Here is a 13579-nt window from a genome sequence, read left to right as displayed (position 1 = left end):
TATATGCTTTAGCAAAAAGAAAGGTTTTAAGCCTAATCTTAAAAGTAGAGATAGTGTCTGTCTCCTGAATCCAAAGAAGGAAGAAGGAAGCTTTCAAAATCAAACTCAGGTCATATTTTGTCATATTATAATTTGCATCCAAATATCATGCCACATTTGACCTCTGACCTCACTTTAACATTTTACATCGCATTTCTTTCAAGATGACCCCAAAACATGTCCTATCTTTAAAGAAAGGGTTGTCAAGAAAAAGAGAATGAACTGCCAAGTTAGTCATGCTACGCTTTTTATTGCCCCACAAACTTCCGACATTACATCTAAAAAGAACAGATGAAACAAAAATGAAACAAAATTAATATATAAAAAAATTAAATAATTGCCCCTTAAAAGTAAACACTACCCAGCGAGTGAGCTGCTGTGGCGGAGGTTTGAGCTCTCTGAGTGCTTCTTGTTTCTGAAGTACACGGTCATATTTCGAATCCTGAAATCCCACCATGTTGTTTCCTACCTTGGTGTTAGCGTCACTGCTTATCCACTATTTTTTGCCGAAATAATATTTGTGAAGTTATTTGATAAATATTTGAGATCCAGTTGCACGCAGACGTTAAATAAAGACTGTTTCTGGTGGGGAACCAAATCAGCTGCTAAAGCTGAAGTAGTTCACCGGTGGTGAGTTGACAAGCCTCATCATGTTGATTGTCTGTAACAGTTGTGTTACTCCCAGAGGACTGAATGAGTTTGAAAGTTAGCTCAATTAGCGAAGCAATGCCATAAGGCCTCACAGTCAGCTGTCTGTCATAAACACTGCATGGACTGACAGCTAGACTGGGTTATATTAAGACATGCAGCAACATCTGCTTAAACAGTATGAGATGTCAGAAGTAGTTCCTTTATTGGCTTTTTCTCCTACTGATTTGCAGACATAAAAATCATTAAAAGTGCAAAAAAAAAGAAGATTTTTTTCACTGAAAGCAGAAAATTCCACAGGAAGAAGAAACTGAAGATGCAGCCAGACTGCAGATGCTGTTGCACTCAGTCCGGTCACACAGACACGACCAGGCTTGTTACTTGACCAGCACAGACAGTGGGACGAGACAGTCCTGACAGCTCATGAGGGATCTCAAAGGACATGCAATGTCACTGTCAGTAAGGCTTCAGTGTAGTCACAAAGTACGGCGAGGAAAGAAGAGTTTCTGTGACAATAAAAAGAGTTAATGCATAAAACCCCAAATACTGAAGCCACAAAAGCCTTGTAGTCAACACGGGAAGCAGTGCCCTTTCTACTTCTACATGTGGCACAGCATTCAGCAATAGTAACTATTATATCCTTAAATATATTATACTTTCAAATGACACTTTACACACATATTTTCAACTCTATATTTTGTACAAGAAGCTGATCCTGATATCAGTTATAGCTCATATGTAGGTGTGCTGTGGTATCTGCACCAAGATGTTAGAAACAGATCCTTTAAGTCCTTTAAGTTGCAAGGCGGGGTCTCCATGGACCAAACTTGTTTGTCCAGCACATCACACAGATGCTCAATTGGACTGAGATCTTTGGAATTTGGAGGCCAAGTCAACACCTCAAACTCACTGTTACCAAACCATTCCTGAGCCATTTTTGCTTTGTAGGGGAGAAAATTATCTTGCTGAAAGAGGCCACAGTTATCAGGGAGGTGACTGATGGTCTGATTAAAGTGGTCTTCCACTTGGATCAGTTTTCAGTTAAATTTGGAAACTACATCACATCATGGTTATTTAACAGGATGACGACGTGTGTTTAGGATCTATGGCTACGTTCACTCTGCAGGCAAAAGCACATCAAATCTGACTTTTTTTGACCCTATGCGACCCATATCCGATCATGGTATGACAGTATGAACGGCACAAATCCGATATTTTCAAATCCGATCTGGGTCACTTTCATGTGTGGTGCTGAATCCGAAACATATCCGATGTTTTAGAACGCGACTGCTGTTTGAACGGTCATGTCGCATTAAATCCGTCTTTTACGTCACTGACACGACAGACGCCAATTATCAGCGCCGGAAAAGCGCCCGATAAGACATCGCGAACGCTTCTTGGCCATCCAGTGTAGATGTTAGTGAAACTGTTGGGAAGACAATGTTGGAGAAACGTGAACATTTTATTCGTACTGTATAATCTGCAGCTATCCTTTGAAGCACCGCTCCTCTAAAACAGCAATAAGGATAATTATTAATTCAATTCAATTCAATTCAATTTTATTTATATAGCGCCAAATCACAACAAAAGTCGCCTCAAGGCACTTCATAGATACAGAGAAAAACCCAACAATCATATGACCCCCTATGAGCAAGCACTTTGGCGGCAGTGGGAAGGAAAAACTCCCTTTTAACAGGAAGAAACCTCCGGCAGAACCAGGCTCAGGGAGGGGCGGGGCCATCTGCTACGACCGGTTGGGGTGAGAGAAGGAAGACAGGATAAAGACATGCTGTGGAAGAGAGACAGAGGTTAATAACAGATATGATTCAATGCAGAGAGGTCTGTTAACACATAGTGAGTGAGAAAGGTGACTGGAAAGGAAAAACTCAATGCATCATGGGAATCCCCGGCAGTTTTAAGCCTAATCTTAAAAGTAGAGATAGTGTCTGTCTCCTGAATCCAAACTGGAAGCTGGTTCCACAGAAGAGGGGCCTGAAAACTGAAGGCTCTGCCTCCCATTCTACTTTTAAATACTCTAGGAACAACAAGTAGGCCTGCAGAGCGAGAGCGAAGTGCTCTAATAGGGTGATATGGTACTACAAGGTCATTAAGATAAGATGGGGCCTGATTATTTAAGACCTTGTATGTGAGGAGCAGGATTTTGAATTCAATTCTGGATTTAACAGGAAGCCAATGAAGGGAAGCCAAAACAGGAGAAATCTGCTCTCTCTTTCTAGTCCCTGTCAGTACTCTTGCTGCAGCATTTTGGATTAGCTGAAGGCTTTTCAGTGAGTTTTTTGGACATCCTGATAATAATGAATTACAGTCGTCCAGCCTGGAAGTAATAAATGCATGAACTAGTTTTTCAGCGTCACTCTGAGACAGGATATTTCTAACTTTAGAGATGTTGCACAAATGGAAGAACGCAGTCTTACATATTTGTTTAATATGTGCGTTGAAGGACATATCCTGGTCAAAAATGATTCCAAGGTTCCTCACAGCGTTACTGGAGGCCAAGGTAATGCCATCCAGAGTAAGAATCTGGTTAGATACCATATTTCTAAGATTTTCAGGGCCGAGTACAATAACCTCAGTTTTATCTGAATTAAGAAGCAGAAAGTTAGCGGCCATCCAGGTCTTTATGTCTTTAAGACATTTCTGCAGTTTAACTAATTGGTGTGTGTTATCTGGCTTCATGGACAGATAGAGCTGGGCGTCATCTGCATAGCAGTGAAAATGTGCACTATGTCTTCTAATGATGCTGCCTAAGGGAAGCATGTATAATGTAAACAGAATTGGTCCTAGCACTGAACCCTGTGGAACTCCATAATTGACCTTATTGTGTGAAGAGGACTCTCCATTTACAAACTGGAGTCTATTAGATAAATATGATACAAACCACTGCAGCACAGTACCTGTAATACCTACAGCATGTTCTAATCGCTCTAATAGGATATTATGGTCGACAGTATCGAACGCTGCACTGAGGTCTAGCAGGACAAGCACAGAGATGAGTCCACTGTCAGAGGCCATAAGAAGATCATTTGTAACCTTCACTAAAGCTGTTTCTGTGCTGTGATGAGCTCTGAAACCTGACTGAAACTCTTCAAATAAACCATTCCTCTGCAGATGATCTGTTAGCTGTTTGACAACTACTCTTCAAGGATTTTTGATATGAAAGGAAGGTTGGAGATTGGCATGTAATTAGCTAACACTGCTGGGTCTAGAGATGGCTTTTTGAGTAAAGGTTTAACTACAGCTAGCTTGAAGGCCTGTGGTCCATAGCCGATTATTAGAGATAGGTTGATCATATTTAAGATCGAAGAATTAATTAATGGCAGGACTTCTTTGAGCAGTTTTGTAGGAATGGGGTCTAAAAGACACGTTGATGGTTTGGAGGAAGTAATTATTGAAGTTAACTCAGAAAGATCAATTGGAGAAAAAGAGTCTAACTTAACATCAATGGTACTAAGAGTAGCTGTAGATAATATTACATCTGTGGGATGATTATGGGTAATTTTTTCTCTAATGATAAAAATTTTATTCGTGAAGAAGTTCATGAAGTCATTACTAGTTAACGTTAAAGGGATTGTTGGCTCAAAAGAGCTCTGACTCTTTGTCAGCCTGGCTACAGTGCTGAAGAGAAACCTGGGGTTGTTCTTATTTTCTTCAATCAGTGACGAATAGTAAGATGTTCTGGCTTTGCGGAGGGCTTTCTTATAAAGCAGCAAACTATTTCTCCAGGCTAAATGATGATCCTCTAAATTTGTGACACGCCATTTCCTCTCCAGATTACGAGTCATCTGCTTTAGGCTACGTGTTTGAGAATTATACCACGGAGTCAGGTACTTCTGATTAGAGACCTTAGTTTTCACAGGAGCTACAGTATCCAGAGTCGTACGTAGTGAGGAGGTGAAATTATTAACAAGATAATCGACCTCTGTTGGAGTAGCATTCAGATAGCTGCTCTGCTCTGTGTTGGTACAGGGCATAGAAGATGATAACAGTGGGTGGATTATATTCTTAAACTTAGTTACAGCGCTTTCAGAAAGACATCTACTGTGATAAAGTCTACTCCCCACTGCCGTGTAATCAATTATTGTAAATGTAAATGTTATCAGGAAATGATCAAACAGGAGAGGGTTTTCAGGAAACACTGTTAAATGTTCAGTTTCTATGCCATATGTTAAAACAAGATCTAGAGTGTGATTAAAGTGGTGGGTGGGTTCTTAGGCCATATGTAAATAACAAAATAACTTTATAACTTAAAGCAAAATTGTGAAACGTAAAGTCCGAAGTCTTTATATTAAGGGCCACCAGTCAAACAATACTGTTCGGTCTGGGTCTAAATAGAGCTCGTTGCGTGTGACGTCTTCTTTTGCGCATGCGGGCTTTGAGGGTTCACACTAGAGCGCGTTTGCTGTCACATTTTATTTGTAGTGTGAACAACCAGACAAAAAAATCGGATTTGATCAAAAAATCAGAATTGAGCATTAAGACCTGCAGTGTGAACGTAGCCTAAGAGAGTGTGATGGCAGATGTTGCTGAGGTGTGTCTGCTGTGTTGAAAATACAACGCCAAACACTTTGAACCATTTATTTTTACCTGGCTGCTTTAAACAGACATACTAAAGGAGATAATAAAGAACATACTAAGTGCTTAATGATTTGTTTTTCTCTCTGCCACCCAGACACTTCATTCAGTTAGCTAGTTGACTGCAACCTATGTCTCTGTGTGTTCAGTAATTAATAATTGTTATGAGTAATTAACAATGCGATCACTCTGTCGTGTACATCTCTCACCTTGGAGGCACAAATACATAGTGTATGAAGCTGCAGGTCTTCAATAAGCTGGAAGCACAAATACATCTTCAGATCCATGAATGTTTTCTCAAAGAAGGATTAGGCTCACTGGTGCGTGTCATTAATAATGAAATGTGAAAAAAGCTGATGTCAAGATTAAAAGTGTGTGTCATGTTTTTGTCACATAAGACTGGATTTGAGGCTGCTTTTTATTTCACATGAGATCCATTCGGGTAGATTGTTGGAGGGTGTGACTGAAATCAAAGGCCTGCTCCTCATGCTGGAAGCGCGACAGCTGGCAAATCTGGATACACATATCAATCACTCCAGGAGGCAGACTGTCATAACTAGCACAGCACAGCACGTTTAGGTCCATAAAGCTCATTAAAAAATCTCCATAATTTTTCCAAATACTGTTTATTTTGCTGCTTCATTAAATCAACAGTATTACTGGATTACAGTTGTGATTTCCACTTTGTCATTTGTTTTTTTGCCTGTGTTTGTCTCGAAACCCTAAAGAAAAACTTAGATCAGCCAACTGATCTGGCAGCACAGGCCAAAAGGCTCCCTGACACCCATTAGCTCAGCCTCAGTTGTTCCAGAGGACAGTTTGAAATGTGTCTGCTCGTACTGATGTTCAAAACATAATATTGTCTGTAAGTCATCCTGCCCCCTAATGTCTAATTGGATGGACCCGCATTGAATACACTCTTTTATTTTGCTGACTTGTTAATTCACTCCGTTCAGCTCACTCTACAGTGACAAAAAAAAATTGACTTAATAAGAAACAGAGAATCAGTAAAAGCACGAGTGTGAACAGCTGCTCTGAGAAGTTTGTTTGGACTGTTATCAGTTGGAGATGAGAATTCCAGTTGAAGTTAATAAAGGAAAACTAAATTAGATAAATCAGAGGAACTGGTTTAATAATCAAAACAAATAATTGACAAGAAAATAACAAGAAAATAAAACTAGATTTTAAATAGCAGCTTATTTCTAGGCTAGCGTTGGATTGGATGATCGTAAAAGGGGTTCCCAACCAAAAAGTGACAGTGCTTGTTGACCTAAACACATATAACATTTCACTCGCTGGGCCCACGTCCTCATTTTAGGTTTGACAGTGTTTTAGTAGGTAAAGGTGAACGCTTGGATGTGAATTGAGCTGCGCTTTGGAGAAGGCCTCGAAGGGGACTGGCGACGGCTCCCGGGCCTGGCAGATCCCCGTGTACTAAATAGAACTGAAGAAGTTAAGGAATTGAAAACAAGGAGGGAGGGAGGGGCACGTAAAGGAGAATGAACAGCTTGCAGAACTGGGGGAACCTAGACAGATGACAACCAGAAGGAGCGTGTTCGGTGGTCCTGCTCCTGAAATTCTGAAACATATTCTCCTATAAAAAACGTTGTTACAATGGCACCTGTCAAGTGAACACCCACTTCTTGAAGGTGATTTGCTGGAAGAGGAAAAAGACAGCGACAGAACGACCCTGGCTCAGAGCATCATCAAAACAACAGGTGTTCTGGACCGGCCCCTTTATATGGTGGTTTGCATCTAAACCATACTAAGGAAGAAGCACCGAGATGGTGACAGCATCGTGTGCATCCACACGACTGAGGTTTGTTGATCTGATGCATCATTAACCTTCACATGAGTATAAGATTTGAAAAAGGAATATCTCATAGTGATGAACCCACAGAGAACCTGCAGCTTATGATCAGAGATTTCTGGAACTGGTAAGCAGATTGATAGGCTCCGGCCCATCTGGTCGACCCCAAAGATCGACCTGGCAACGAAGATTCGTCTGCTCAACTCCATCGTTATACCCATGCTGGTAAGACATAGAAAACATCAGTGAAAATCGGCAAAAGACTCAACATGACTCAACAGCGACGGCTAAGCAGGATCCTGCGGGTCTCTTACCGGGACCACGTCACTGCCACACGTCCCCTCCATGACACTGTGCCTGAGTGGCGTACGTGCTTTGGAGGTCACATTCTGCACCAACTCCCGCATCGACTGCCCAAGATTGCCATCATGTGGAACCCACCCCACGGAAAAATGCAAACCTGAACAACATGATGAGGACTTTCATCGATGATGAATGCACTTTTGGTCAGCTGCAGCTGCTTCAGCGCCGAACGGTGCAGGAGGACCTAAGTCTAAGTAAGCAGATTGATAACAACAGCTCAGTATTTTTTGCTGTGTTGGTTATTGCACTGCTTTCAGACAAACAAGAGCTCTGCTGCTATTTTGCTAGATTCCAGCTAAGTTGGTGGCACCTATATTTAAAGTCACTGACTGATTTGTTAACCCTAATTACATAAACATTAAAAGAGGAAAAATGGATGCATCTGCATTATTGCATCACATCAACATGACTCATTACTAATTAAGTACTATACATGTTTGTTGTCCTGTTACAGGTCTCACCACTTCAGTGTAACTCCTGATGTTTTCATGATTCATCTTTCCAGCATTTGCATTTGAGTGTTTGTAATTGGTGATGTGGACAGCTGGGTAATTGCATGTCATTCACCTGAGGAAGAGATGACAGCCGGATGCCCTATGTGCAGAAGGCAAGTGAACTGGGGCAGTGTGATGCCGTGGACATGCGGCTGGGTTCTGGCACTGAAGTAAAAGTTATTTTCACACAGGCTACTTTCTCTGTTGCAGACCATGTACACCACTTCATGGCAGCAGTATTCCCTGCAGGAAGCGGCCTCTTTTAGCAGAATATTGCACCATGTCACACTGCAAAGTGTGCAGCTTACACAACCTGAACTTCCCAAAACTCTAGATGCCTTATCTCACAGACACTTTGAGAGATTTTGTGGAGTTCATGTCTCGAAGAGTATCCAAAATAAATAAACTCTGTGCAATTTTGCATTATTACATTACTTCTAATTAGAAGGTAATGACTCCAAAACTGTGAATGTTACACTGCATAAACGCCTTTTTTAGGGAAACCACATTTTGTGCATAGTCCAGCAGCGTGACTCTGCAATAGTGTAGTACACTTTTTGTAACATAACGTGCAATTTAGCTCAGTGGGTGAGGAGGTGACTATTACTGCATGGCCAAAATGTAGCACCACAGGTTCAAGTCTGATACACAGCCTTTTTCTGTGTATCTTTCCTCTTTCTCCCTACTGTTGAGTTTGTCTTGTCGGGTCAACTATCCAATAAAAACAAAAACAAAAACACCCAAATAATAATAATAAAAAAACTAATTTGGAGATGTCAGGCAGAGGAAGAATAGCATACAGAGGATTTGTGTGATAGAAGAGGGTGAGATGGTGGTAGGTGATCTGCTGTGGCGACCCCCAATGGGAGCATCCTGAAGCTGCAGTAAAACTACAGCAGTTCCCCAGGCATAGACAAGACCTGCTAACTTGTCTACCTCATTCACGTGGTCACAAAATTATTATTATTGAAAGTCATGAATATGACTTTATTTATAAGCTTTTCACAGACCTCCCCCATTATTTTTTGACTTGACATTTGAAGTCTTAGTCAGTTTTTGTCATCGTCTGACAGCCCTCGCTGCCTGCCCGTATGTATGTATGTGTGTATATATATATATATATATATATATATATATATATATATATATATATATATATATACACACACTGAACAAAAATATAAACGCAACACTTTTGTTTTTGCTCCCATTCCCCATGGGATGGACGTAGAGACCTAAAATTCATTCCAGATACACAATATAACCATCCCTCCCAAACAGTGGTCACAAATCAGTCCAAATGTGTGGTAGTGGGCACATCTGCTATATTGAGATAATCCATCCCACCTCACAGGTGTGCCACATCAGGATGCTGATCTGACATCATGAGTAGTGCACAGGTGTACCTCAGACTGCCCACAACAAAAGGCCACCCTGGAATGTGCAGTTTTGACTCACAGCAAAATGCCACAGATGCCACAAGCAATGAGGGAGCGTGCAATTGGCATGCTGACAGCAGGAATGTCAACCAGATCTGTCGCCCGTGCATTGAATGTTCATTTCTCAACCATAAGCCGTCTCCACAGGCGTTTCAGAGAACATGGCAGCACATCCAACCGGCCTCACAACCGCAGACCTCGTGTAACCACACCAGCCCAGGACCTCCACATCCAGCAGGTTCACCTCCAAGATCGTCTGAGACCAGCCACCCAGACAGCTGCTGGAACAATTGGTTTGCACAACCAAACAATTTCTGCACAGACTGTCAGAAACCGTCTCAGGGACGCTCAACTGCATGCCCGTCGTCCTCATCGGGGTCTTGACCTGACTCCAGCTCGTCGCCGTAACAGACTTGTGTGGGCAAATGCTCACATTCGATGGCGTCTGGCACGTTGGAGAGGTGTGCGCTTCACGGATGAATCATGGTTCACATTGTTCAGGGCAGATGGCAGCTGAGAATGTCCCAGTTCTTGCATGGCCAGCATACTCACCGGACATGTCACCCATTGAGCATGTTCGGGATGTGCTTGACCGGCGTATACGACAGCGTGTACCAGTTCCCACGAATATCCAACAACCTCGCACAGCAAAAAACTGCACATTCCAGGGTGGCCTTTTGTTGTGGGCAGTCTGAGGTACACCTGTGCACTACTCATGATGTCAGATCAGCATCCTGATGTGGCACACCTGTGAGGTGGGATGGATTATCTCAATATAGCAGATGTGCCCACTACCACACATTTGGACTGATTTGTGACCACTGTTTGGGAGGGATGGTTATATTGTGTATCTGGAATGAATTTTAGGTCTCTACGTCCATCCCATGGGGAATGGGAGCAAAAAGTGTTGCGTTTATATTTTTGTTCAGTGTATGTGTGTGTTTGTGTGTGTGTATATATATATATATATATATATATACACACACACACATATATATATATATATATATACACACACTACTATATATCACTACTGGAACTTCAACATTATGCACTCCACACTGTATATAAATGCCACTTGTTTTGCACATATTCAACTCTGTATATTTTATATATTTTATTATTATTATTATTATTATTATTATTATTATTATTATTATTTTATTTTTTTACTATTTAATTTGTAAAAATGTGTATATACACACACACACACACACACACACACACACACACGTAGGAAAATATTTAGTATACACATCCAGAAATGCATACACTATTATATATTGTACATATATTTATTAGTTTCAGGTTGGCCATTCTTGTATTTTGCTCGTTTGTGTTGTTGTGTTTGCACATCTCTGTTGCTTGTGGGGCTCGCACACAAGAATTTCACTCGCATGTGCTGTGCCAGTGTGCCTGCACATGTGATGTGACAATAAAAGTGATTTGATTTGATTTGATATACACTGTTGGGGAGTAACGGAATACATGTACCGCCGTTACGTATTTAAAATACAAAATATGAGTAACTGTATTCCGTTACAGTTACTGTTTAAAAAGGTGGTATTCAGAATACAGTTACTTTGTTGAAATAAATGGATTACACTGCGGGTACTTTCCTGTTTCATATTGTCGCGGGTCAGGACTGTTTGGGTTTTGTTTGACAGCTACGTTCTGTTGTTCCAGGCGGCAGCGTTACGGTTGCCATGGTTACAGGGCGACTCTCTCTCTCTCTCTCACTCTCTCTGCGACTGCGTGTTTCCTGGGTGAGAGAGCGCCTTTTCGTTGTTGTTGTTGTGCTAAGCTAACAGGCAGAATGCTACAAGCATAGCTCTAAAGAATGTAGCATCATGGGCAGTGTAGTCCGTGTTGCAGGGAGAATGGACTGCCATACACGTTATGGGTCTGTGAGCGCGAGGAGGGAGAAAAAGGGGAGTGGAAAGGTACGAGTTGTCATCGAGGAAAAACGGGAGCTGGAAGCATGTAAATATAATAATAACCACTGCAGCCAAGAAGAGTGCCTGACGAGCCCAGTTGTAAGTAAGCTATTAAGACTCGACTGTACACCGTGTTCGTGTTTTCCTCCGAAAACAATAAGTTCCGTTGGAGCAGCCTTTCAACGCCTCTCTCTGGCTCTGGCAAGAAAAGTTGACCCACACAACAAAGTAAAGCTATTTTTCGGCTACGAGCTGACAGGGACCCCGCCGTATTAGCCAGAGGTCCCTTTACTACAGTTCGGAGTCGCGGACCTTCAGTAATAGTAATAAATCACACAGCAATAGTACATTCACGTAGTTGTAAGCAGCATGATAATATATTAATGTAACACTTTTACCACCGGCTCGTGTGACAAGACTCCCCCCTTATGCCCTCGGGTGCAGTCTTGACTCTACTTAAACATTCTGTGATAAAAGATACATCTCGAAAAATAAATATCAGTCTAAGGTTCATATGATTCTCGTGTCTACACAGACAAGCGGAGGCTAAGGAAATACACTTAACCGATTAAGGCTAATACATGTGAATACTCAAATGATAAGACACCATGCAATAAACCCAACACAGGATCTCAGGGTTAGAAAATGTATTAAACAATTGCAGGAAATTCACATCCAACCCTTTTTTTTTCTTCATGAAAAAAAACACATATACAAAACATACAATAAACCCCCGGGGGATAGATTTTAGTATTTTTTCCCTTAACCTGTCCAATGTTATTCTTTCCCCAGAGTGCACTCTTAGTTTATTTTTGTTGTTGGCGCGCTTTAGTTGGAGCTCTTAATAATAACAACAATACCTCCGAGTATCCGTGATGTCTCCACCTCCTCCGATGAATAACTCGCTCGTTGTGGTAGCAACCGTCTCCACTCGCGGCAGCGAGCAACGAATCTCCGGTTCCTTAGATAGCAGCAAATCATCCACGGTTAGCGACTCTCTCCCGAGACAACTCTCAAACTCCGTCTCTTCGCTCCGGCGGAATCTCCGTTAGCCAGGACCGTGGCGTTAGCCTAGCTCCAGCTAGCCAACGTAGCCAAACGTGCCTCGTGCTTAGCCAAGCACAAAAGATACGGGAAGCCCGGCTCAAACGCTCCGAATGATTACCGGGAAGTCCGCAGACGGGTGATATGTTGTTGCCGAACAACTTTGGTGACATAAGCAGTCCCGAAGTCCATGCTTCGTCTATGCCATTTTAGTAATCCTCCTTTTTTTCTCCTCTCTTCCTCCCGAGTCTCTTTCCCCCGGAAGTCATCTGCAAGTCATGACCTCTCGTGACGTAGCATACAAAACAAGTTACACTTCTTCTCTTTTAACAGACATTCACATTCCATGAAATTATGGTTTTTTAACGTAACTGATTTTTTCACACACTATTTATGCATTTTAATACAAACATTTATATCACATATCTATACCACTCTTAACCTCACCATGAACTGTTATTTTCTCTTCGACTTATTCTCATGAAAACAAAATAAATACCACTGATATTTATCAGAGTATTACACTCTCCCCCCACCAAAGAAAAGCATGCCCTCATGACTTTGTACCTTGAAAACATAAACCATTATGGCACAACAGGTGAGTAAAACACACAACTAAGCAAAGATGGGTGTGCCTATCCATTTATAAAAACAAGAGACATATTTCACTGTTGTGGCGGCTACCACACTGGGATGACCTGGTTCATCATAAGTTAACCTCAAAGGAGCCCTCTTCAACCGCTGAGGTCTGGCCTTAATGTCAACATCAAGATTAGTCTCAGAGTTAAATTCAGTGTCCTCTTCTTGCAAGAGAATGTCTTCAGGCAGTACTTTGTCTTTCCCTGTCTCCTCAGGATTCTCGCAAGTATCAGGTGATTCGGCTTCGGTGATCTCAACAGACTCAGATTCATTTACACTGTCCGTCTCAGGTTCCTCACACATTCCTGTGTTACTCCCAGCCCAACTGTTTTTGGTTGTTCAGCTACGTCGCTTAAGGAAATACCCAAATCCAGACTGAACGGTTCCAGAGTATCACTATCCATGTTGCACCTGAGAGGTTCAACAGTCAGATCACACCAAAGTCCAAAATCCTCATCTTCGGAGTCAGTGTACTCTTTCTCATCTTTATCACTGGGCGTGACTCCTTCCCTTTCAGAGTCTTTATCTGCCGTTCTCTGCGATAGTGTCTTTTCCTTTCCAGGCTTGTCTGTG

The sequence above is a fragment of the Diplotaxodon limnothrissa genome, linkage group LG10 (genome assembly GCF_057381915.1).
Source record: "Diplotaxodon limnothrissa isolate DT_005_m linkage group LG10, D_limnothrissa_male_GT1.1, whole genome shotgun sequence".
NCBI lineage: Eukaryota > Metazoa > Chordata > Actinopteri > Cichliformes > Cichlidae > Diplotaxodon > Diplotaxodon limnothrissa.
This window is presented reverse-complemented; position numbering follows the sequence as displayed.